We start from the raw sequence: 22,742 nt of genomic DNA on the forward strand, positions 1-22,742 counted from the left end.
TCCCTGCCTGACACAGCTGTACCAGGAGAGGTTCATGGGATAGAGCCTGTGACCTTCAGAGATTCAGCAGGAACCAAAAGAGAGACTTCCCTCCCCTGCCCCCCACTATGTATAACTTTATGGAATGAGATATAGGCAGACAAGATTCTTTGGATAAATCTGATCTCTTTTATTAGACCAACTGAAATAGTTGGAAAAATTCTTCTTAGAAAGCTTTTGGGTTTAAATACCCTTCATCAGACTGAGGAAGCACCTTCAGTTGGTGTGTGCTCTTCCTGGATGGAATGAATGTGGAGTGAGATATGATACCCTCTGGTGGCTTGAACAGGGTGAGTTGCCAGGAGTATCGGGAGTTTGGGGCACTGAGTGGGGTAAGGACAGGATTTGGCAGGTGGGACTGGGTTAATAGTAGCTGTTGATGAGATGGCATAGGGATTTTCAGGGGACCGTGGAGCAGTTTCCCGGAGAAGGGGCAGGAGGGACAACAAGGACAACTGTTTCTTGGAAGAGAGTCCAGGTGCTGTGGACAGCAGTAGGGCAAGAGTGTGAGGAATGAGGGCTGGTCAGTTTGGCAGCTGGATGGCAGTAGAAATCTTCGGAGAGGGGTAAGTGTTGGCTTTGCAAATAGGTCCAGCATCTGGAAATGAATTGGGGTGGCTTGAGGAGGGTTAATTAGTGTGGGGGGGTAGGGAGGTCAGGCACTGGTGTGCTGTGGTCAGACACATTTATGCATTCTTGAGGGTCTCGGGACAGAGCAACAGCCCATGCAGGCAGGGCGCACGTTCACCTCTCTGCGGCGCAGGGCCACAGGATTCTGTCCTTTAGCCAGGACTACAGGACACATGGGGGCTATTCCATCCTTTCCCTCTGCAGCTGCAGGATCCCTGTGGTGTCTCATGTCCTAGGGAGCTTGGAGTTAATCCACTGGTCTGGGCATTCAGGTAAAAAGCTGGCAGCTGTTATTGAACACACCCAGCTGGGCTGCAGGTCTGCACAAAATTGACTAAATACACCCAGAGTGCCCAGTCCCAGCGTGGAACCAGGCCTGCAGCAAAACCCGGCATGGATTCAGCAGGCAGCTGCCTCTAGGCTCGGGCACGCCCCAAATCCTGGTCCAGAGCTCAGACAGCTTGAAACCTCCCTGGTGTCAGTAATGTGAGCCCGGGTGCTGCAACCCTGAAGTGAGGAGCATGTTAAATATGTGCCTGGATTATGTTTCTGGGCCGGGGGGAGACAGACAGATGGAGGGAATACAGAGACGTGTGAAGATAGATGGGCTGTTAGCTCCTGTGGACAGGGGCCTGTCTGGCTACCCCTTGTGCTATGACCCAGCACAGCTTCAGGTGTGTGACACCTAATAAATAACAGCTATAATAAAGACAGGCAGCAGCAGCATCTTCTTTGGGCACTGATTTTTTTCCCCATCTGGTTTGTGTTTGGTTTCCCTGCAGGGAGGAGCCTGGAGGGGGAAGAGGCTCAGTAGGACCCCTGATGCTCAGAGAAGCTAATAGTGATGGAAGGGAGATGGGGGGGAGCCCAGTCCCCAGCAGTTCATAGGCAGCAGCACCCACCTCCCTGCAGGGTGGAGGTGAGGCCCAGGGAGGGTTTCCTCACTGTGGGAAAACCTCAGGAGCTACAATGCAGCTGAAAAAAAGAAGCAGCAAAATACACAACCAAAGCACAATGAAGAGCTTAGGGACTCTTGGCCAGATCAAGAGCTGCCCCATCCACAGCCGCATGGCATTCTTCTCTTTCCCTCCATCCTTGTTCACTTTCCTCTGGTTTCCTTTCCACATTCCCTATCTATCCTCCCCAGATCTCCTCTGCCTATGCCAGGGGGCTCCTCTGCGTGTCAGGAGGGTGGAGGGGAAGCAGGAGAGCAAACCCCATGGGTGAGATCAGCAGCCAGAAATTAAGGCCAAAAGATTTGGAAGCCCCTAAAAAATAAGAGAGAAAACAGCGTGGCTGGCTCTGGGCTAACCTTACCCGTTTCTGGGACGTCTCTAGGAGATGGACTAGGAAAGTGCGCTCTCTTGGATTTTGGATTTAATCTTGTCCCTTGAGGATCTGATCAGAAGTCGCTTAGGAATTCTGCTTTAGAGGCTGAGGCCAAGCATGGTCCCTGATGGGTAACAACTAGTTCCCATCCTATTCCACTCAGCCCGCTCCCTGGCTTCCTGACTACCCCCTTCCCTTTCTCTCCCACCTCTAGGCCCTCCTTCTCCCCATCTGCCTCATTCTTTCTTTCTCCATCTCTTGTCCTTTCTCTCACTCCCTGTTCCTTTTTATTTTTCTGTGTGCATGTCTTGTTCTCTCTGCCCCCCTCTTTCACCTCTCTCTCTTTCTCTCCAAGGAAGCTCCATTCCCCTGATCTCACACCCCCTCCTTCCCTGCCCTCCTTTGCTATTCTCTCATGGGTGGTTTTGTCTCCCTGGTTTGTGTGGTCTGCTCTGCACATTCCATCTCTTTTCTTTTCAGGACCCGACATGTTCCACGCAGAGAGGGGATTTAAGAGATGGATTATGCTTTGCTATTCACTCTTTTGTTTTCAGAAGTACACCTTTTCCTTTTGTTGCATGTATTGTGAGGCCTGCGTGCGTCTACATATTTGTGTGTCTGGTACGCGCAATTCTGCGTGCGCCTCTGGTATGAATGCATGCATTTGTTAATGTGTGGATCTTACGGTGTATTACATGCTAATCCATGGGGCTGATCCTTCTGCTACATGTAAGAGCATCACCATTAACTCAAGTGGAAGCAGGGCCAGGTGGATTCCCACTGACTAGGGATGCAGCGTGTTTGTATGTGTGTTTGTGTCTGGGCTATGAATGGGGTGGGGGTGGGGAATTCTCCTTGTGCGCTTGCGGGATGTTCTTTGACATGAGACAAGCTTACCAGAAGAGGGGTCAGATTTTGGAAATCAGAGACATTTTTAAACACCTTCTGGAAATGCACTCTCAGCAACATTCTTCAATGGCAGAGGGAGAGAATTTAAACACCGCCTCAGAGTAAAATCCCTAATGAGGGATTCTCCGCCCCTCTTGCTGCCGGCCTGCAAGATTGGAAACAGCAGGTCTGGATGTTGCATATGTGTGCATGTGTCTGTGACACAGGAACTTTGCCCAAACTTCTTCATTCAGAGCAGCAGCTCTTTCAGCCTTGGCTTTCACTCTGCCAGGAGGAGGAGGAGGCTGTGCGGGGGGCCATTCCATTAGCTCACAGGGGAGGAAATATGCTGTGGGCCAAGTGGCAAAGCAGCTATTTGTCCAATTTCCCTTCCTTTCCCCCTTCCAGTGCTATGGTGGAGCCTAACTGCTCCTCTCTATGGGCCAGATGCTCCCCTTTGTAGTAAGAAGGGAGAGAAAAGGAAGGGACGTGCAAAAATTTACTACAGACTGGGCTGTGTAAGAGCTTGATCCTGAGAAGGGCCGAGTTGCTACATCTCCCATGGAAGTCAATAGGCATTGCCAGTGCTCAGCATCACTAAGAATCAGGCCCTGAATTAAAATGCACCAGGCTGTTTAACTATGAGTGGGGGGAGAAGAGGTTTGTAGGGATTAAGAGTGGCCTGCCTGGGAACCCCCAGGGAGGGGATTAGGCAAGGGGCTGTGCGTTGGAGAAGGGGCAGAGCTGGGTGCTTTGATGGGTCTGTGGCAGGATGGGCAGCAGCAGGGCCAGACACAGGCATGTGTGAACTGGAGCCCATAAAGAAAGGGGGCCTGAAAATGGTCATTATTTGATTATTCTCATTCTCTCTGGTGAAAGGGCGCCTGATACTAAAAGTTCACCGAGGCCTGCCAGGAGTCTAGGTACGGTGCTGGCAGCAAGGGCCCAGTGTAGAGGAAGAGACTGTTCAAACTGTTCAAACTCCCAAGCCGGCTGAGGGCCCATCTTCTCAACCCGCTAAGACTGCACATGCCTGTGTGCCCCGGCACCTGGCACTGAGGAGAAGCCCAGGCGCCTCGCAGTGTGCCACAAGCCCTGCCCTCACCCATGCAGCAGCCTGCTCTTGGAAGCAGCAACAGGCGCCTCCCAGGACTGCCTGTGCCAAGTTCAGTGGCGGATTTACCATGGAACCTGTGCGGTGGCATGGGGCCCCCGATGACAGGGGCCCCCCAAAATGCAGGACAAATCGGACAAAGGACTGAACTTAATAAGTGTTGCAAGTTGCAAAGTGGTCCAGGCTTTCTGAGAACTTCTTCTGCAAACTGTGCTCTAAACGTGGTTTTTTTGAAGTAGTCTAGCAAAGAATTTGCTTCCCTGGTTTTCTGCTGTCTCCAATGTTCTTTTTCTTGGCTGGGTCCCGAAGGGGGTGGGGGCAGGGGCGAAAATGAAGCTGCGCACCAAGCCCCACTCAGTGGCTACATGTAAGGGGTGCACGTGCACCCCCCGAGAGCACCGGTGCAGCTCCACAGGCCATGCTTCTTGCTTAGGTGATGGGCAGGGGGAACAGGCAGGAACGTTGGCTGGGAAGTGGGACAGCCAGCGTTCCCCACTTAGGTGAGGGGCAGAGGAGTGCCAGCTGGGGAGAGAGGGCACCAGGAGAAGCATCACTGGCTGCCTCTGGTCCTTTTGTGTTGGCGTGACTACCTGCAGGGGTTGCCAACTGCCCGCTGGGGGGGGAATGCCTCCCTGACTCAGGAGGTGCCAGTTGCCAGGCCAGACTGGCCATGGGGGACTCTCCCGGTCGCTGGGGACGGAGGGGGGGCACCAGGCACCCGTGGCCTCACTAAGCCTAAACCCACCACAGGCCAAGTCCCTTCCCCGTTGTGGAGGATGGAACGTGGGCGGCCTTCGAGTCCCATCCTTTGTCAGGCGCAGAGTGGGTGCCGTGGGCTGCCGCGGCTCGGCTCGCACAGCCTCGCTTTGCCCAGGGGGCGCCTCCCCAGCTGGTGGCGGGGCATGTCCCGCGCACGGCCGGGTCGCAGCCCCTTGTCCCGGCGGCGGGGCGGGACGGGCGGGGCGGGGCGCGGAGCTCCGCCCTCTGGGCGGGGGAGGCGCCCAGCTCCGCCCCGCGCTGCCGGTGCCGCTGTGCCCGGAGCCCGCAGGGAGGCGGAGGTGGAGGCTGGTCGCGGGGCGGGAGGAGCTGGGGCCGCGGACACAGCGAGAGGAAGAAGGCGCCCCTCAGGAAGCGGCGGCCGGGCCGGGCTGGGCCGGGCCGGGCCGGGAGGGAAGAGCCCGCTGTCCCTGCCCGGGCGCGGCCCCGCCGAGATGCGCTTTGTCCAACTTTGCCGCTGCCCGGCGGCGGGGTGAGCGGGAGCGGCCCCGGGAGGCCGCCCGGGGTCTTGCAGGGGGAGCCCGTCCTCCGAGGGAGCCCGAGCCAGGTACCAGCGCGGCGGGAAGCGGGTCCTCGCCTGTCAGGCGCCCGGTGCGAGCAGGGCGGGCAGCGCAGCGCCCCTGGAAGCCGGGTCCGGGCTTTGCTGCGGCAGGGATGGTGCAGGGGCAAGTACTCCTTTCTTCCCCCCAGCGCCTGTCTCTCTCAGGGAGTTTGGTTTTCTGCTCTCTGTAGCTCTGCCGCTGCTACCTGGGCTTTCCCGGGGCAGGGAGCGCTCTGGGGAGCCGACCCCTCCTGCGTGGGACGGGGCTGTGAGCCCTGCTGGGTGCCTGCCCTGTCCTGCTCTCCACGGGTCGGTGCCTGCCAGGTGGCGGAGGGAGGCAGGAGATAACCTTATGCCACTTGCCACGGACGGTCCAAGTGGCCATGGAAATCTGGGTGTGAATGGGTTGGGGTCGGGGGTGTGACAGGTAGCATTACTTTTGCTCTTGGGGACCCCCGCCCGCCCCAGGGATGATCTGACTCAAACCGTCGTCTCTGCCCCTGTACCCATCCACCGTGGCTGGGAGGAGTGTGGATCCACATCGCCTTCCTAGGCTCGTGGGCACCAGGGAGGGAAGAGGCTAAGGGGAAGACTGTCTCCGGAGGGATCCATAGTAATAGTAGTGGCTCATGATTGGGAGGGGGAGCTCCTGGAAACAGTGAACTGGATTACTTAAGCAGAAGGCAGTGGCTGTGGGGACTGGCCCCCAGCAGCACATCTGATGCTACTTTGCTGGGTGCTGCCTTGTCCCCCTGCCCCCATGGGCAATTGCTGCCTCATCTGGGACAGAAGCGGAGCACCTTCCTTCTCGCTTCCCTGGGACCCCTGCTGGAACCACAGACCCTCGTTGCAGCTCTTCTGCGCCTTCCCTCCCCCCACCTATGACCACCCTTTCTGGGTAGATCTCTGTTGTCTGTATTCTAGGGCTTTGTCCAGCTCCAGCGTTAAATGTCTCAAACACGGTGGCTGCCATTGGGAACTGTTCCACTCGCTAATCGATCCTTGCTCTTTCCTGACCTCCAGTCTTATGTGATCCTTTTGGCTCAACATTCATCTGGTGGATTTAACCCCCTTGTACCATCCTAAGTAATCCCTCTCCTGCTGAGTGCTGGCAGGCGGTGATGTCCCTTCCCCCACCCTGTGCGCTCACACTGTTAGCTGAGTTGTGCACGTTTAGTTCCTAATCTCTGCTCATAAATCAATCCCTCCCGACAGCCCCTTAATCATTTTTCTTGTTCCTCGAATTCCCTCTGGCCTGCTGACCTCTTTCTGTCATGGAGGCGTCCAGAATGGTCTGCGTGGCCAGGTGCCCTGGTACATGGAAGGATCCTCACCTCCTGGCCCCCAGCCCTGGAGCCTTACAGAGAGGGATGATTGCCTCTCATCTGAGTGCAGGAGCCAGGAAGAAAGGGACTGTTGTTTCCCTGCTTTATGCCGAGGTCCTCCTCTGTTCCCAGCAGTGGCTTTGGGGAGAGCAGCGTGGGAAGATGTGGGCTGTGTTGGCATAGAAAGAGAGTCCCTCTCTCATGGTTTTCCCAGTCTTCTCAGGCCTTTGGCTGGCATGCTTTCTAATGACATGATGTCAATGTTCTTGGGGGAAGGTGACTAGTGGCTTTAAGGAGGCAAGTGTCCCAGCGTGTCTTCCTCCCATGAGCTGCCACTGATTCCCACAGCAAAGATACCTATTCCTGAAAGCCAGGCAGGATCATTTCCCTTGTGCCCACCCACTTTTCTCATGCATGTCCCCTACCTATCCAGGTGTACACCTCCTGCCCTTCAATAAGACATCAGCTGCTCCGTCATGGTTTATCTAGGAGTTGCATCTTCCACAGCTGCTCCCATATGTGCAGTGCCCACCTTGGACATGCCACCCTCATAGGCTTCCTGAAACGCCTGCTTGGGTATAGGATGCCATGCTCGCTGCTCCTGCATGGGGTCTGCTCCCACCAAGACTACCCCTTCTGTACCTGTGCTCCTTATGCCCCTTTTCAGGCCCTTGGGGGAATGAACTCCATAGCATCCCTCCCTCTGTCCAGTGCTGGTTTAAATTGAAAAGCACTATTAATGAGCAGTGAATTTTTGCTTCTCCTGACTGTGATTTTAGGCTTCACACAGCACTGTGAGGTTGGCTGTGTCATATATCCTGCATATTTTATGATGAACACATCAGCCCTAACATACACAGGGAAGGAGAGACAGATCAGTAGAAGGCATTATGCGCACTCAGTATGGCTGACTCCATGCTGCTGGGGCAATCTGAACGTCCTTGTGGCTGCTGTTTTTTGGGGGTTTTTTGATTGTCACTGTGTTTGGATGGTAGGGCTCTGCTCAGGGAAGCGAGCCTGCAGCTGATACTGGGGACTCCATATTTACTGTCTGTCAAAGACTCGAGATCCAGTGTGCTCAGTTCACATGCAAAACAATTTTACAGAAAACCATCAGGGGAGGGGGAAAGCACCTCTGCAAAGTGTACTGCTCCCCAAGGATAAATCTCCAGCAGCTGGCACACTGCTTGCCTGCCCCCCATCATTCTCCTTCAGCTCCCTCTCTGCCTGCATGAGGCTCATGTTCCCATTGTACCTTATACTGTTTTAAAAGGAGGAAAAACTCTTGCTATACAGTATTTGGTTGGGCAGCTTTATCTTCTCTTACGGCAGTGAAATGAAGAACAGCTTGTTTTCTTAGGTGCCAGGCCCACAGATGCAGCAAGGACTCTTTTTCCCAGCCCTCTTAGCCTCACCATTAATCAAGGTTCTGCATGTTAGCACCTTTGTCAAACTCAGTCCCTTCCCATTCACTCTCTGTGGCAACTGGGCAATCTTGTGGACCTCCGTGAGTGCACAGGTATCACTGGAACTTAGCGAGCAGTTCTGTTGATGCAGGAGGAGGGACAAACTCCAGTTCTTTCCTGTGGAGTTGCACTGGCTCTTGCAAAGCTCCTGGAAACAAGGAGCAGGGGAATCCTACTTTAGTTGCTGGAGCAGCTGCTCTGACTACAGATATGCCTGGGGAGTGGGTCTGCTGAATGAGAAGGTGCCATTTTTATGCACTCGCTTGCTAAATTTGAATCACACTCTTCTTTGTGTTTAAGAAAAGAGATGAAACACGCCAGTGCTTGCTTCCCAGAGGCACACATGCAGTGTTTACAAGAAATATCCCAGTGCCTCCAGGAATTGTTTTTGACGTGCACTGGCAATACACAAGCTGTTAAAGAAGTGTGGACTTAGCAGAAGCCCCAGTGTGGTGTTTGTAGAAAAAAAACCCTTGCCTCTCAAAAATCGACTGGGAAGGTTCTGAGCTGATGAAGAAGCCCCCCTGCCCTCTTACCAAGGAGGTACTGCCTGAGAGGTGCTTGGAGAGGCCAAGTCCTGAGGCAGGTAGCAGCCTTGGGATCCAGCCTCTTCCAGTCACCAGTTTTAAATGTCCAAGGCTCTGGAGGCCCCTGTGCATTCTGATAGTCAAAGCTAGTTTGTCAAGGAGATTTGGATTGAATATGATGTACTGATCACTCCTTCAGACACGCACAGTGGATGAGGAGGGTGAAGAAGCTGGCCAGGGCAGAGGGGAGGCTGCTTGGTGTTCAGGGAGCACTTGACGCTGAACACTGCACACTGACAGGTGAAACATGAATCTTTTAGCTTATAGTTTGCAGTGGGATGAAAACTTCTACCTGCAAGTTTAAATACACACACAGCTTTATTTTCCAGGTAGTCTTTCCCTGCTGCCCCTCCCAAGATCATCAGGTAAAGGAGACCTTTGCTGTGTGCTTGCTCTTTCAAAGTTCAGTCATTTTTCTTTTCTTTCCCAGGAAAAGCATTTCACGTGGGTGAATTGTGTTTTAACCTGAGGGTTTAGAGCGGGAGAGGAAAATCTTCATTCTGTCTCACAACCCTTGGGTTCGAAAGATGGACCTTGGGTTGCTCCTTCTCCTCCCTGTGACAGTACTCCTTTCCAGTATAGACCCTTATGTGAGGTGCATCCCTGATCAACCCAGCTGCCTACTCCAGCTATGCAGTAGGGGATGCAGAAGCCTGCCTGTGTGTCTATGGGGGCTTGAGTTCCCCAGGAGACTTGCCTTTCTCATGGAGTTTCTGTAAGGGAGGGGAAAAAGAGGAGCACCCATTGCTTGAGATTCCCTGACATGGTTTGCAGACAGGAGGTTTGAACAAGTATCCAGACTCTCGGCTGTCCATCGGAACTGAACTTCCCAGGGGTTTGAGGACATGCTTTTTATGGGCTAAGGTTGATCCTGAGAGCAGTGGAGTGAGATGCCTGTTGTGCCAGGGGAAAGCTGTGTTACAAACATTCTTCTCTGGCACTACAAGATAGAGGAGGCAGGGATTTCTGGCGACTGGGAGGCAGAGCTGGCTCAGGACGCCTGCCCGGGATTGAATCCCAACATGGGCCCTCCCCACAGAGCTGGCTGGTGCCTTCTTGGGCTGTGTTTACACAAGGAGTTCTCCTTAACCTGGCACTAATGTACTGGCAGTGCTGGAAAGGTCTCCGTGACCCTCTTTCCCCCTGTCACTAATTTCTGGCTACTCATTGCAGCTTGAAGTTGTCAGGGTATGTTGTGATTTGGGATATGGAAGAAGAAGCAGCACAGTCATTTATGCCAATTGGAGCACCCTGGGTGCAGGGGGTTTCCCTGTGTGTTGGCTTTACTTTCTTTGGGGCATTGGATTTGTTTTTATTAGGGATGGGAGGCAGAGGCAGGGGCTGGAGATGAATTTGCTCGTGTCCAGCACCTCAGTGCAGTGCCTAGTGGAGGTGGCTGCCCCTGCTGTGCTCAGAGCTAGGGACTGTCTTCCCAGATGCTCTCTTAGTATGGAAGGGGCTGTTTTCTGGCCTAACAGAGATGCTGGATTGCTCATGCTCATTGCCTTGCTTTCAAGCCTCCCTGACTTGGATTTTACAAACCAGCATGACAAAGTACTTGCTCCCCACAGACAGCCGCATCAGGGTTAGGTCTGAAACTTTAATGTGCTTTGTTATGGCTTTTGTGCTTCCAGCACCAAAACCAGTCTGAGCTCGGGAAATGAATTGTTTGTGGAAAGGGTGGCATACGTCCTCATGTGCCAGGCTGCAGAGAGCCAGGCCCAAACACTCACAAGGGTTGTTCATTTAGGAATATCTGTATTGGTAGGTGTCCCTTCTTTTGAGACGTGGAGGCCCTGAATCTGAGGTGCTGATTAGTGATAACCCACATCTCCACAGGACGTTAAAGGAGGTTGTAGGAATTCAGATCTCAGGCCACCGGGAACCTCCAGCATCCATGCGCGCGTATGCGCACACAGACACACACACACAATCTGTGTGTGCGCGTGCGTGCAAATTATAGGCAAAATGTATTTTGCTCCTTCTGCCTCTCATGATAAATAGATTAAAAGGTTGAAGAGAGAAGAAAGCAAACAACCTCCTGGAAGCAGGCCAAGAGTGGAATCTTCATCTCCAAATGAAAAAATATTGAGAGTAGGCTCCTCGCCCATTAATAATATATTCTTCACTGGCAGCCTCAATATGTAGAAAGGCTGAAAGGGTTAAATAAGGGAAAGAGTTACTGCTGTTTCTGTGCTGACTGCCTGGCTCATAGTATGAATGGTCCAGAAATTTTTTGTGCCCAATGAAGATGCTAACAGCTATGTGGGGAGGAGGCAAGGGATGAGAGTTGAGCCTGGGCTGATTTTTGCTTTTCTTTCTTAACACATCCCTTGGACACCAGCTCCTGGTTAGGGTGTGCCTGTTTGTCTCTTCTCCCTCCCTTCCTGCCCTAGATCTAATCCGGGGGCCTGGGAATAGGTAACCTTCTCTGTTGTAGAGCATGGATAAGAATGCGTCTGGGCTCTTCACATTTAACTGCATGTGCTTCAGTGCCAGACAGACATTGATGAATCGAGAGTTCAGAGAAGAGCAGCAGAAGTGATTAAGGGGCTGCAGGGGATTTACGAGGAGCTGTGAAAAGAATGACAGGTATCAGCTAAGTAGTGACTAGAGAAGGGCTGCTTGGAGCACATGAAAGGTGTGAGCTTGAGAGGAGAGAGAGTGAGAGAGAAGTTGAGCAAGAGCTAGGGAGGGGAATTCACAATAGCAGGAAAGAGGGTGAGATTATCAGAGGCAGGGGATTCCAGGAGGAATATTGAGGCAATTGCCCACCTGGCAGGCTTTGCTGGACTGTGGCCAGATCTTGCAGAGGAAGGGTGGAAGCCCCGCGGTATGGACTGAACTAGACCAAATCTTTGAAAATGGGTAGGGAAGAGTTTGTTTGGGAAAGGGAAGAAAAGACACGAGACTGGCTCCAAGAAGAGGCCCTCTCTCCCTTCCTGACTCTTGGGATCACGCTTCTCCTATTGGCCTGTAGGGAGGGTGTCGCTCCCATCTCTGTAGATAGTCTGTCCCAACATGTCCTGAATCTACTATAACAAGAGAGGCTGCTGCCTGGAGGAGGGAGGTGGGGAGCTGACAGATAAGCTTTGTGCCCTGCTTTCGTTTTAGGTACTATCTCTTGGTCATCCAGCCACATCTAGCTGTAATGGGGCGAATGGTCCCCAGTATACCCAGTGAAATATAGATGAGCTGGAGAGACGTGCAGGAGGTAGGATGGGCTCTGTGATTTATACATTATTACTTTCATCTCCGGCACTAAAAATAACCCAAACACACATCGGAAAGAGATCTGACGAGCCTGAAATATTTATTACACACGCTCTCTCTTATGCACGTGTGTGCGTGCGCATGTACACGCACACACACATGCGTGCGCACACACACACGCGTGCGCGCGCACACACACACACACACACACACACACACACACACACACACACACTGAGTTGCTTACCCTCCTCCTTTTTGGAACTCTTACTGTCCTTTCCCTAAACATGAGTGGGACATGAAACTGGTGCGGGGAAACAAGGAGCTGAAGATGGAGGAGGCAGCGAGGACCCAGGCCTGCCAGATTCTCTTGAGGTGCCATGGACAGGTGTGACCCAGAATCCCTGCTCTGTACTTCCCAGCTTTCCTGCAGTCTCTACAATAGTAGGCCAGTGACTAGTTTGATAAATGATAAATATGCGTGTTCTTGGTGGGGAGCTGTAACCCCAGCCAGGCTGACACTGCATTCAGCTGCTCCTTCTCTTACACTTTTACCCCTTTCCTGCTCCATCCATCACTCCAGTCAGCCCCCTTGCCCAAGCAGCCCTGTACCTGCCCCTGCCTTTCCAGTCTCATTTCATTCCCCACTGGCTGTCTCCAGGATGAGGTTTATTAAGGGCTAACTGATTCAAGCAAAGAGCTAGAACTGGCCAGCTGGTTGGAGATGACCCACCAGTGGTATATAGACCTTTCCCCACTCCCTCCCCTGCACACCTTGCACTACAGGTCCTGGGGCTTGGGTGAAGATGGCCCAGCCTGGATCCTGAGTCTGGAAGAGCTAGTGCCTAAGATGAACATCTGTGTGGTTCATGGTGTGGGATAAAGGCAAGCTGAGGTGACTCTGGCTTCAAGGTTTTCCTAAAGAAGTGTAGGGGAAGTACCCAGGCAGGTTGGGGTGCTTGCTGTTCAGTTGAAGCATTAGAAAAGTGAAGAAGATAATGCTGATCTTGAACCCCCGGGGCTTCCCACTTTCCTTCCCATCATAGACTGGGCAGATGTCCTGTTCCTTTAGCTTCCTTTCTGAGTTCAGGGCTCCTCTCTTAATTCCTGATCCTTGAGAGCATCCTCATTGAATCTAACCCTGCTGTTGAATCTTTCTGCCCACACTCCCTCCTACTGCTAGTCCTTCTATGATGGGACCCCAGCTGTCTCCCTGAGTTTCCATCCAGTTGGAGGTGCTCCACTACAAGGGTTATGTTGATCTGTGCTTACCTGCTGTTTGCCACCACAAACCTGCTAAAATCCTTCTTGGTTCCATCACCCTCATGACCTGCTTCTGCTGGATCAGCCTATGGCATGCTTCCTGTTGGGGATGGTGTTAATTTGGCAGAGGATTGAAGAAATCCTTGTCACCTCAAGGATTGCTGTGCACATCAGTTTCCCAAAGTGGCTGTGCACATTAGCTCAAACTATGTTTCAAGCAACTCTTGTTCCTCTTTAAAGCTCGCACAGTAACATTTTCATAGCAGAGAGGATCCTTAGAAGCAGCAAGGTTTCTATTAGTAATACTTGTTGCACTGCTTTGCATTTTCCTCCTTGGAAATCCAAACACAGCATGATAGGTACCCTGCATTAGTATCGCTTCTTTTTATAGGAACAGGAGCAGAGCTAGAGCTAGAACTCCTGTTCTCTCCACTCCCAAGCTGCTGCCCTATGCATGATGCCACTTGAGGAAGTGCAGTCCATTGCAGCATTTCCAGCTGTATGCAAAAGAGCCCCTGACAGCTCTGGGATGTAGGGAAGGGGAATAGCCGGTGAACTACAAGGGGTAAATGTTAGCCACAGGTGGAGCCCTGCGTGTGCGTGCTGTGGACCAGCTTCCTTGGCGGTGTGGGAAAAGCTTGCTAACTGGTGTTCTGTCAGCCTTTGTTCCTGCACTTTAGTAGGCAGAAATGATAGCAGAAACAGCAACAAAAAAACCCCCCAAAAGCACAGCTTGCAGTGCAGCCCAGTCGTCTAGGGAGCAGCTCTGATTTCCCAGGGCAGAGACTGGGACTGGCTAGGCAAGGGGGACTGTGAATCAATATAGAAGGGAAAGTAAGTAGATAGAAGTGGGGTGAGGGAAGTGTCAGGGAGCTCTAGCGTAAACTTGGGCTGGCTGGGAAAATAAACTGGGAAAAGGTGTCAGGAAAGGAGGAGGGTGGAGCAGGGGGGCTATGAGAGGATGGAGAGAGAAACAGATTGGATGAGGAGTAATGGACCAGGAAGTGAAGCCTCTGGGGAATCAGCTGTTCTCATAGGGTTTCCCAAAGCAAGGGCTTGGGCCTCAAGTCTGTGAAAGAACTGAGTTGGGAGTTAACTCCCTGGCTGCCGGTGGCCAGGTTGTGCTCTGTGCCATGCTTCCACTCTCACAGCAGTATGTACAGGATAGGACAGTGACCGACAACAGAGCTGGGAGCTTGAATGATTTGGCTCTGCTTTGCTGTCGGCTGGGAATTGTCAATGGTTTTGCCCACACTTGTGCTAGAGGTGGGCAGCTGGGGGCCTGAAAAAGTGGTGGCAACCTGCACACAAGTGGTAGTCACCTGTCCTAGGTGCAGTTCCTCACTGCCCAGCCACAGTAAAAGTGTGGGCAAAGCCTCCTGCCACCAACATGCTGCTGAAGCCCCCTGCTCCACAAGCTGGATCCACTGGCTCTCCAGTCTGTGTGGCCAAACACTGGACTAAGAAGCACTGCCCAACTGCATCTCCATAAGGGCCATGCCAGTGCTCTTGTGGTTTTTTTCCTGCACATACTCTGTGCATGATGGCAGCATGAGGCTCCTGCTCATTGTAGAGCAGACAGGAACACACATTTCCCAAGGTAAACCCCTGCCTGCAAGCCCAGTCATAGCAGTAGCCTGAGGCACAATGGAGCTGCCCCCTGGACTGTGTTCTTCCTCCATCTTTCTCATTTCCTTATACTTCTGTGTATATATTTCCACACCAAATACTTTAATTTGCCAGTTGCAGTTAAAGGTTGCTCAATTCGCTGCCTGTCAATGCAACCAGAAAAATCCAAGAAAATCAGCAAGGTGGAAGCTGATTCATCCTTCCCCAATTCCTACTCAAAGGCCATCCTGTAAAAACAGCATTTTGAGCCAGACCAGCCTGAATTGGTGCAGCAGGGTGCCAAAGGGTAGAGTAGGAGGGTGAGCTGGTACAGTGAGGAGCTGTATGAAGGGAGCCTGGAGGAGAAGGCCTAGGCATCTGCCCAGGGCAGCCTCACATAGCAAGGGAATTATGCTTCGCTGCTTCTCTGCTTATGCTCTCGGCTGGCTGTTTTACAAGGAAGCATTCAACTTGGCTTTGCTTGGCTTGAATAGAAACAGTAGTGAAGAGCCACGCTAACGCTCAATTTACCTTTTAAAACTAAATCTAGCTGATACCTGAGAGTATTTTGAGCTGCACTGAGCCAGAATTTTGATGCATTTGCAGCCAAGTGATTTGTTAACAGAGGAACACGGAGGAAAGTCAGTAAAATTTAAGATGTTTGTAGCCCTATGTAACTCCTAAATGACTGAACAGTTTTTCTAAAAATCCAGACCCAGCTCCTGGATCAAAAAAAGCCTACTGAATGTATTGAAACAAAACACCGTGATAAATTCTTTAGAAATTTTGTTTCGTAGGAAATTTTGTCATCTTCTGGTTTTAGTTCAAATTTAGGAATGTTGAGATGTCTGAATTTCCCTTGAAACAGGAATCCTGAGTTTTGATCACCTGACATTTTAGGCAAGTTTGGCCCATTTTAAAGTCTCCATGCTATCAAAAGCAAAATGGGAAATAAATGAAATTACAACAAAAAAGATGCTGATTGTAATTTACGGTAGGTTGATATATAGGAGGAAACAAATTAACTATCAGAAGGGATATACTCCCTGTTTCACTTAAAACATCCTTGTGCCTTTTATAATTCTCCAAGAAGTCATGTCTACAAATAAAGTAAAGGCAGAAGGCAAGGCAGGATGGTAGCAGGAGACTAACTGGCTCATAGAGGCATAAGCTTTTGTAGGTAACAGCCTGTTTCTCATGCTATGAATGGACTTAGAGAAAGCAGGGTTTCTAAATAAAAGGGAATTGAAATACAAAAGATAGGAGAAGGGGGAACTGCTAAGTGAAATGAAGGTGGCTTGTACAGCAAATTCTACAGTAAAAAAACCCCAGCAAATGAGCCAAATTTTGGGAACTTTTGCTCAGGAAGAGCAATACAGTTTGGATAAATGAGTTAACATAGCTTTAGAGGTCTTTTCTCTCTCCCCCCTCCCCCCCTCCCCCCATCAAGTTCAGTGCAAGTCAATGAATTTTGTGCCTTACCTGGTTAATTTTCATGGCAATTCTGCCAGCCTTTGTCCATAATTTAATATAGGGAATAGTAACATTTATTAATATACATCTTCCTTTAGGTACTGGAGTTCTCCTTATCCAGACTTTTGTATTTTAGGTTATGCTGGTAGAAAAAAAAACTCCAGGAAGAGCAGAGACCATCTGCAGATGCTTCCTCAGCTTGACGAAGGGTGTTTGTGCCCGAAAGCTTGCTAAGAAGAACTTTTCCAACTATTTGAGTTGGTTTAATAAAAGATATCAGATTACCCAAAGAACCTTGTCTCGAAAAAAATGGGCATTATAATAATTCCCCCTTCGTCAGTGTACGAAATTGTAGGGAATAAAACATGAAGTTTAGCCTCGGAATAAACCAAATCTGTGTCTCATTCAAGTGAAGCTTGTTTCTAGTATTTCACACCTCACAGAAGGTTATACCCTGTTCTCAGGGTCACTGGCTCTTTCTCTCCAACTTCCATTGCCTGAACATTGTTTGGGGAAATTATTTATTTCTCTCCGAGTTTTGTATCAGAATGTTACGCATTTTGATGCAAGACATCTCCTTGATGTTTTCTGACTTGCTTATCTGAAGGATTGTGGGGGTCTCTGCCACAAAAGTAAATGTAGATGTAAAAGTGTTCATCCAAACTTTGTTCTTACTACTAGTGCTGGAAGGGAGATGTCAGCTTTGCAAAATAAATAAATAAACATTCAAGAACATGCATATTTCCCCACCAAGGACATGCATAGCTCCCCAAGAACATGTATATTTATCATTTATCAAGCTGGTCACTGGCCTACAATTGTAGAGACTGCAGGGAAGCTGGGAAGTACAGAGCAGGGATCCTGGGTCACACTTGCCCATGGCACCTCAAGAGGTCACAGAGAATCCTTTATTTTTTTTTTTGCAAAAAATCTGAATGCTATAGATATGAATTTAGTTTCCATTCAGTTAGTTAAATATAATGCTGCATAGACTGACCCTCTTGGGTATAGTTCATTCTCAAGGGAGTTTTTCATGCTTAGTATTTGATAACATCCCCTTAAGAAGCCACATCAAGAAAGGTTTAGTGCTCTGTTCTGGGGGCTGTCAGTTCACCATTTTTTTTTCTGTCAAAATCATTATACCTCCTCATATCCCCTCTACTAATACAGTTTTTCAACAATTCCACATGTAAAGGTGAACTGCATTGAGTTTATTTCCTAGTACAGGGATGCCAAACACACCTCGCACCCCTGCGGGTTGGGTGCAGACCATGGAGCTCCTTGTGGGCTGGATCTGGACCTGGTGGTGGTGGCGGAGACGGCTATGGAGGCAGTGGGACACGTCGTGGAGGGGCAAGTGGCTCTGTGTTGGCACAGCCCTTGTGCCCACTGCCACCGTTGCTATTCCCAGCAGGGGCCCATAGCCCTGGATTCCTTAGCAGGGCCCACCCCCTGCACTAGCCTCATTCTCAAATTCCCTGGTCTGTCAGGAGTCCCATGTTTGATGTCCCTGTCCTACTAGATAAAAACACATTTCAAGGACTTTTTACATGGTTACATGCAGGGAAGCTTCCCCAGACACACAAGATTGAGATTGATCAGAAGAGTCCAGTGAATCAGCAGACTTTGTGTTATCAGAAAAAGATAAATGAGATGGGGCAGCCACAATTTTTTTCCTTTGGGCACGTTTTCTTTTATTATGCGAAAATTCAAAGGGAATAATTTCTCCATCACTTCGGTCATTGTGTTTTTAGGACAGCTTTTACACGACATCTGAACAGTAGCATTCACAGTGGAAAATGGGTTTCTATCTGTTCTCCGTTCTTTATGATATATAAAAGAGGCTACAAGGATGGTCTTAAGGTATGTTTTCCTGCCAGTTTTTAGCACTGAAATTTGAATCTTGCCAGTTTTTCTTGGAAGACCCAGTAGAGCTTGATGAGCTGCCGAGATTATTACATCAAATGTTGTGAAGCAAATAAAACCTGAATGATGGGGAAGGAGTTTTTATCCAACCTCCTTTAAAAAAATTGCGCAGTACATATTTAATTCAAATGCCTAAGAAACACTTGGAAGGAATGATCCTTTTGCTACAAATCGACAACCAAACTCTTCTGAGTCCTTATTTATACTGCATAGAGAGGGCAGGGTCCCATTAAACTCGGCCAACAGTTCTCAACCTTGTTAGACTGCAGTACCCTTCATTAGACTTAAGGTGCTCCTTGGATCATACTGGCTCTGAGCTTTCCCTCTTTCTCTGTGAACTATGGAAAAACAGTAGAGCAGTTATTTTGTTGCAACGAACTCAGCAAGACCACAATAGGTCAGGATGTTTTTAACACTATGGATTCCTATTTGAAATCTAGGCGTTTATCCTTTGGCTCGTGTAGGTGCTTGCATAGTTAATAGTGCTAGTATTGTGCAGCATGTTTGAGTACTCTAAAGATCTCATGGTACCCTGGAGAATCACTATGCTAGGTACTGTACTAACATAAAAAAAAGATAATCCATGCCCTGAAGAGCTTACAGTTGAAGTGTGAGACTTTGGACAACTGCTAGACAACAGGTGACGGAGAGACAGCACAGGGAAGCAATCAAGCAAGGCTGGTCAGCATGATAAGCAGAGGTCACAGCGAAACAGCTGCCTGGCCTTCATCAGTTCCGTGCATTATGGCAGACAGGAGTTTAAGGATGGATGGGAAGGTGCCTCTCCCCTCCCTTGCACAAAAGGGTTTGATGGAAAGTTTTTTCAGAAACATAAGACATCCCTTCTTTTAAGAGCTGCGAATGTTCCTTAGCACAGTGTTTCTCAACCTGTGGGTCACAACCCAGAAGTGGGTTGCAAGAATGTATGAAAAGGGTCGTGAACAAACTTTAAAATGGATCAACAAACTTTAAAAATGGATTCTCCTTTAAAGGAGAAAAATGTGGAAAATTGGGGCTTTTTCCTTGCAGGCTGTCAGAGCTCCAGCCTGCAAAAAGCTGCTTCCCTCCCCATGCCCCACCGCTCAGCACACTGAGAGGCTGGGGGTGGGGGGCAGCAAATCGGGAGTGAGGAACACTTCGTTGGGACTGGCCATTGATGTTTACAAGTGGGTCCTGGTACAAAAACGTTTGAGAATCACTGCCTTAGCAGGTTCTTTTGATCCAACCAGGAAGGTTTCAGTCAGGATAGAGAAGACAAGTCAGTATTCTTGGTATTTACAAGAAGACCTACTCCCCCCCCCCCCCCCCCCCAAAAAAAAAAAAGGGGGAAAAAAAGAAAAGAAAAATGGCCAAATCAACCAATAGCAACTTAAGAAACAGGAAATAAACCCATACTAGAAGGGATTCAGACCAACCTTTTAGGCTGTCATTGTATGTTATAAAGAAGCCCAGAAAGGGACAAGCTCAGCTGTTTTCTTTTTCATATCACCTTTAAAAATAAAATAAAATAAACAATTAAAAAAGACAGCAGGAAGCTCTGTATCAATTATACTACAGAGAAAGAAGCCCTTTAAATTCAGTTTAATTAAATTCTGTTAGGCACCTTAGAAATATTTAACAACGATATAATCTCTCCAGATCAAATCATTAAACTGCACATGAATCATTAAAACATCCATCAGCCCAGCTCTTACACAGATGCAGTGCTTGCTCCACACTCTTGTCAGAACTCTTGTCAGTTTGGAGTAATTGAAAAAATGTAATTTTCGATAGTAACGGGACAAGAGGATGTATATCAGCGGATTGAAGTGATTTATTTCATGGAGTTCAATGCTCCCCTTCATTGCTATAGGTGCAAGGCTGATGTATTTCAGCGAAAATCGTATTAACCAATAATATTAAAACCCTACGTGGCTCAGTGGCCTGTAACTCGCCTCCCATTCACTACTCACTTTAGGCACATAACAATGGTAATTATTCTTCACACTGATCTTTATGATCTGTGCATGAGAAGCACTGTGGAGGAGTCAGGTTGTGTTATTTATACATTCAAAGTGCTGTATAGGCACTGACTGATTGGACCTTGCAGCTTTTCTTTGTGGTATACCAGTACCTCTTATCTAACTGAGGTACAGAGGTGCCCAAGGCCCTGCAGCATGTCAGTGACAAGGCTTGCTGCTACAGTATCAGAAAACTGGTAGAGCACAAGCTGACCTCTGCCGTGATTAAGGGCCTAGCCTAACTCCCATTTAGCATCAGCTGAGCAAGGTGCTTGTTTGCTTACTCGCCCATCCTTCTATGCCTTAAAGCCAACAGGCTGGAGCGCAGCACAAATGAGTCAGTACAACAGTGTTTTGTCCCTTTCAGGCTGGCCCCTGCTTCCTGCTTTAGAGGCAGTTTGCTGATAACTGGCATTAGGCTGCAAGCAGGGATCCTCCTCCAAAAGAGTGGTTGAGGACCCAGGTGCAGCAGCTTTAATTGGGCTTGAATAGCTCATGCCAGGGAGGGCCTGAATGGATCACAAGTCTGGCAGTGAACAGAAAAAAACACAAGTGGAGGGAGTGTGGTCGGGGGTAGGGAGCCGGAAAAAAGTCTTTCCTGCTGTTGGGGCCAGGAGCAGATGGGACACAGAGAGCTTAAGGGATGTGGGGGAGCGGGAGTACTGCTGTACAAGGGAACAAGATAAGTTGGGGAATACTGCTTGGCTGTGTCATGGGGTGAGCAGTGTGGGCGATGTTAGGGTTTCTGAAGGGCAGTTTTGAGATCTTGGGGACTGCTACCCTGTTGCACTTCATCTCCCCATCACCTCTGAGGTTGGATTCCCCAGCTGCTCAGTGTTGTACATCCCACTCGGGACTGCTCCTCACTAGGCCACAGGGAGTCCTTTTTGTCTGAGATGGGCATTCTCCCCACAGCTCTCCCAGCCTGCTCATCCTACCCACTTTCTCATCCCCCTGGGATTGAGAGACTCAGGCTGGCACTGGAAACCAGGCCTTCTCTATAGAAATGCAGGACAGTCACCTTGTAAGGGTACTGCTTCTAGTTTTTGCAGTGGCTGCTGTTAACCAGGAGGAAATGAGATATGGGACTGGAGAATTATTCTCAGATCTCCCACAGGCCAATACCTCATGCTGGTCACCAGGTGCTAGGGTACCAGGCTCCACTCTCACAAGGCATTGGAAATCTGCCCTGTTAAATCCTTGGGAAACCTGGTGCTCATAGGAATGGCCAGAGAAGCACCTGGGCAAGACCCTTGTGTGGTGACTACATGTGCCAAGTAACCCCTACCCTTCCTTATCCAAAGGCCAGGCCCAGACTCCTCCTACGATTCCCCAATAGCTGCATTTTCCGAGTAATCCCTGAAATAGTTAAGAGTAGCATTTTGCATTTGAAACGGACCCTGTTAGACTCCAAGAGTCAACAGCTCACTGAGGCCGCTGACAGACGTGGAAAAAAAAAAAAGCACTTTACCGGAAGAGGAGGTACGTCAGTTGGACCTGGCATGCCCAACGCCTGTATAGATTGCATGGTGCTTTTTCTCTAATAGCTGATTCAATCAGCTATTAGATAAAAGCACCAAAAAGTCCCACTGAAATGTGTGATCTATACAAATGTTGGGCAATTTGGGTCAAACTGACACAATGCCTCTTTTGCGCAGGCGCTGCGCTTGGTGTGGGGGTGCACCAAGCTGAAAGTAAAGCACTGTTTTGTTTGATCTTTTTTCGCATCGTAAGCATCCTGAAAGAGGGACCACAGTTCTCTGTGACCTCTGGCTGTACACTGTCTGAAGAGCGCACTAGATGCTGTATAGCAAAGACATTTCTGGAAAGTTACCTTTTTAATCAAAAGGGTTTGAATGGTTTTGTAATGGAAGCTTAAGTTCAGCAGAAGTTGTTGAGGCCAATAGAGAGGTGCAAGTTTAGTCTCCAGCCCACTGAATCTCAGGCAAACCCAACAGACCATGCCTAGTCTAGGGAAATCCTACTCCTATTTGGCATGTACATAACAACTTACACCTGCCTCAGGTAAGATGTGTACCAGTGCATGCAATTCAAGAGCAGGACTGGCCCTACCCCAGGTGAGAATTAACTCCAATTCCTACAGAAACACGTGTGCTCTGAGGTGGGATTTTGGGCTCAGTTGTGAGCCAATGGGCCCATGCGGTTCCAGCTGCTAATGGTCCATGGCTGGGTGTGCTTGAACACTGAGGGACTGGTCTGCGAGTTGAAGAAGATGCTGCTCGGATGCAGCTTGTGAGGCATAGTTTGTTGTGCCATATGACGCCGTTCTGTTGCAACCATGCAAAACATATGTAGCAGCTGTGATTATGCCAGTGCATTTGGGGGCCCCTGACACCTGTCCTGTGTCCCCAGCACTGTGTATTCTCTTGACCAGATCTGTGGAGGCTTCCTGAAAATGCCTCAGTGACACTGTTTTAGATGGCACCAGCTCAGCCACAGCTGCTTTAGAGACCCAGTCCAGGCTTACCAAAAGCCTGTAGTAGTGGGTGGATATGAGTGTTTGATGCCCTATTGAGGGGGAGTTTGGGAAAAGCACTTCCTT

General features: G+C 49.7%; 1 protein-coding gene across 1 annotated transcript in view; it reads left to right on the forward strand.

The window, feature by feature from the left end:
- The first annotated feature begins 5,233 nt into the window (after window positions 1-5,233).
- The window catches only part of LOC102567866 (ephrin type-B receptor 5), a 113,029-nt gene continuing 95,520 nt past the window's right edge, over window positions 5,234-22,742 (forward strand). The window contains exon 1 of the mRNA XM_006271790.4: window positions 5,234-5,324. The gene's annotated coding sequence lies outside the window, so the exon portion shown is untranslated. The remainder of the gene's footprint in view (window positions 5,325-22,742) is intronic.

This window comes from Alligator mississippiensis, chromosome 4 (assembly GCF_030867095.1).
Source record: "Alligator mississippiensis isolate rAllMis1 chromosome 4, rAllMis1, whole genome shotgun sequence".
Classification (NCBI taxonomy): domain Eukaryota; kingdom Metazoa; phylum Chordata; order Crocodylia; family Alligatoridae; genus Alligator; species Alligator mississippiensis.